This window comes from Onychomys torridus, unplaced genomic scaffold (assembly GCF_903995425.1).
Source record: "Onychomys torridus unplaced genomic scaffold, mOncTor1.1, whole genome shotgun sequence".
In the NCBI taxonomy this organism is placed as follows: Eukaryota; Metazoa; Chordata; class Mammalia; order Rodentia; family Cricetidae; genus Onychomys; species Onychomys torridus.
This window is the reverse complement of record NW_023411700.1, coordinates 14,758-18,729: the sequence shown is the minus strand read 5'-3', so window position 1 is coordinate 18,729 and position 3,972 is coordinate 14,758. Positions and strand designations below refer to the sequence as shown.

Genomic DNA, 3,972 nt, shown 5'->3' with positions numbered 1-3,972 from the left:
TAAGTCTGCACATGGTGTCTCCTCTGTATGTGTGGAGAAGGGTCATAGTAGAAAATAGATGGAAGGGGAGTGGGACACAGAGACACATGTATACATATGACAGATACTGAAATGATGGATGGATGACAGGGAATGCACCTCTGGTATCTCATTGTCAGAAGGACCCCAGTCCCACTAAGTAGCACCCTATATTCATGGCATCATTTGGTCTTCATTACTTTATTTCCTTAAATTTTCTGTCTTCAAATACAATTGCTGAGTCTTAGAGCCTTTACATATGAATTTGGGGGACATAACTGAACCTCTAACCTGGAGACTTCATTAGGACCTGTGGACAAATGCTCGGGAACATGACATCTTGCCACTTCCTACTATTTGCCATTTAATCTCGTCCGCACTGTATTCTAACCTCATTCTTTCTCTTGGTAAATAGTGGCAGGACACATTGCTGAAGAACTCACTGATTATCTCACGGACACACTCTGCAGAGAGGATCTGAAGGGCCTGATAACTGAAGATGGAGCCTGGGAGGCATTTGTGGAGGCAGCAGGGTTGTCAAGGTAACCTGCACAATGCACCCATCACTGCCTACCAGACCATAAAAGATGAGGGTTTTCCTGGGCAGGCCTACCCACTCTAGGCAGTCTTAGAGGGTGGGGGAGTTATAGACCCTCCTTTTCAACCATCTGGGAGGAGTGTTTCCACCATGTGATTGCACCACTGGTTGATTAAAGATGTCACTCAAGGTGCCAGGACCATTTCCACCATTAAGTAGTTATGTGACCTTGGTGTGATAGCTAACATTTCCTGAGTTTCACTATCATGAAACTGTAGTGTGAGAAAATAAGATAATGTATGTGGAGTTCTCAGCATGTGGCCAGTACATAGTGGGTACTGCTAAAAGTTATCACTAAGAGCTATCCTTGAAGAGACCAGGGCCAACGGTGTCCTGTAGGACTGAGGACTCAAGAACTTATTTGTGTTCAGGTCAGAAAAGTGTAGACATGATCAGCATGTCCCCAGGTCTGTCTCAGTCAGTTTCCTCCCATCCGAGGAGCTGGAACAACAGCAGGGTCCTTCTGGGGAGCTGGGTTGACCCTGACTGTCCTTACTGAGATCTGGAGCCACAGTATGTTCAGTAGGAATGGGAATTCAGTGTGAAAGGATGTGGTGATGACAGCCTGGGGTGAGCAACAGGTCAGGGATGGAAAACCAAGTGCCAGCACTCTTCCCAGAGCCCAGAGACCAGGGCCAGGGTCACAGCCAGGGTTCAGAAGGGACTGTGAGTGACCCTAGAGAGGAGGTGTAGGTAGAGGGAGAGGACAGCAGGGCTGGAGGGAGAGGGAGGAACTGAAGGCACAAGAAGAGGATGGTGAGGGACCTAGAGAAAGCATGTAAGAGGGAGAAGGGACAGTTATCCCACGTGCTTCAGTGTCATGTTTCATGTGTGTGCAGGGCTGTGCTCGGGTATGCCCTTCACACATATGTGTGCTACAGAGTTCTCCAGCGGCTTTTGGGTTCTCTTCTCTTCTACACAGAACTCCCTGTATAGTAGCAAGGACGTGTGGCCAGAGACTGCTTCCCATGTCAGTGTGGCTGGAGGATGGTCCAAATAACTAGAGAGTCTTGAGGTGACCCCATGTCCCAATCCCAGAAGAAAATCCTTCCCCTATTGCCTTGTCCAAAATCAGGGCATTTTCCGACCTTCTGTGGTGACCACAGGCTGTCTCCAGGCCTCTTGCATCTTTGCACATGACCTTGTTGGGTTCAAATATGACAATGTCACCAGCGATGATATCTATTAGCCTGGTGCCCTCTGTCTGCAGGATTCTGAACTTGACCTGCCAGGTCAGGAATGAGTGAGGGGTGGGAGTTAGTGTGGAGTCAGGACCAGTAGCAGCTGACCTGTCTCAGTCACCTGGGCATGCACTGACCTTGTGAGCTGCAGCTAGGGAGGTAAAGGGCTTTGGGCATCTGCAGAGAGCAGACAGCAGGTAAATTACCTGGAGGTCCCTTGTGGCTTTGAGGGGTTTTCTTTTTTGTTTTGTTTGTTTTGTTTTATTATTAAATTCTCAGAGATAACCTCATAGCAGAGTCTGAGGAGAGTGTCCCAGTGAGCCCTCCTTTCCCTTAAGACACAAAACTGTTAATGAAGGACTATTCCAAACCAATCACAGGACTGACAGTGTTCAAGAACAATCCTAAAAGCCACATATAAGATTGTCATCACATAGTTACAGTTGACCATGGAGCAAAGAGAATTAAAATAAGCCAATGAAAACCTCCACCACACAGATCTGAGAGAGTTCAACAATAGGTCACTCTCCAGTGATATGGGCCTCATGGGAACCTTTCTAAGGTCAATGCCGTTGGCTTTCAGCACCTCTGGAAGTCAGAAATGGCACCAAAGTTCCCACCACACCTCACATCTTTTAAGGATGAGCATTTTTGTAGGAAATTCCCGGGAACAGATCATCTACAGGGTTTCCTGGGAATGACGCTGTTTCCTTGGTTGAAGGCATTTTCATCAAGTGCCTCTCACTGCAGTGTCATGACGCTACTGTACACACTGACCCTATGGACTAAGGACCTTGGGTATCTATGATGTACCCAAATGCTCATGGTTGGAGTGAAATCATGGGTCTCTGTATAGTTATTCCCACGGGGACTGTAGTATGAAAGTGAAGTTTGAGTAAGATGTTAGCTTTCAGAAATAACTATTTTCCTCATGCACTTGACCTCTTCTGTCACAGTGAGCAGGAAGATGCACTGCGTGATGGCGCTGAGTGAGCGACTAGCCACAGGAGCCCACAGATGGAGATGATGAAACTCAAAGGGAGCTGCAGAAAAAGAGGTTTTTGCAACAATTTCCTGAGTTGAAAAGCAAACTTGAAGGACACATCAGGAAGCTCCGAGAACTGGCTGACCATATTGACCAGGTGCACAAGGACTGCACCATCTCCAATGTGGTGGCAGGCTCCACCAGCACTGCCTCTGGAGTTCTGAGCATCCTTGGTTTAGTTCTGGCACCCTTTACAGGGGGGAGCAGTCTGATGCTCACAGCAACTACGTTGGGGTTGGGAGCAGCAGCAGCTATAACTAGTGCCACCACCACCATTGTGGAAGAATCACACAGAGTGTCAGATGAGGCTGAAGCTGACCAGCTGGTTAAAGCCAGCATGGACACACTATGTGATATGAATAGGGATCATACCTAAGATCAGTGTCAAACTTTACACTTCGGGTAGGGCTGTAGCCAAAGTCGGCAAATTTCATCAGGCATCAGTTACGGGCCTTCAAGATGGCCCGAGGCAGTTTTCGCTTTTGGCTCTGCCCCCACAAGGGTCAGAGTTGGCGAGCGTAGGCTTTGCCGGTGTCATGCTTGGATTGGATGTGTATCACCTTGTGACTGACTCAATGGATTTGTACAATGGGGCAACAACAGAGTCAGCTAGAGCCGCTGCAGGACCTGGCTCAGAAGCTAGAGGAGAAGTTGCAGGAATTTGAGCAGATCCACAAGGCTCTGCAGTCAGACCTGCCTCAGTGACCCTTTCGTCAGCAGCCAAGAGTTCAGGGGAAATCTCATGTACAGGGGTGGGGATGGGGAGTCATACTGTCACAAGGGAAATAGTGTGATGTTAAGTCTGTGGATCTGAGTGTAGAGGAGTTTGTATTTCTTTGTCCGAACAACAGCAAGGTCAATGCAGTACAGCCAGTGCCTCAAGAAGACAGAAACTGGAGTCTAAAAGAAGAGGCCAGCGTGACCTTAGAGAGTGGGGTGGGGAGTGGGGCTGAAACATGGAGAGTGTGAACAGGGAGGGCTGCACAGGAACAAGCCATGAGAAGGAGGGAAAACGGGGAGCAGAAAATGGGAAAAAGGTAGAGTGGGAGTTCTGGGTGTGGAGAAGAAACAGCAGGCAACCACATGCCCTCCCTGAGGGAAGGGTCCCTATGAACTCTAGGCTATTCTTC

At 48.4% G+C, this 3,972-nt stretch overlaps 1 pseudogene; it reads left to right on the top strand.

Moving 5' to 3' along the window:
* Nucleotides 1-433: 433 nt before the first annotated feature.
* Nucleotides 434-3,547, top strand: LOC118575280 (annotated as a pseudogene).
* The last annotated feature ends 425 nt before the right edge of the window (nt 3,548-3,972 follow it).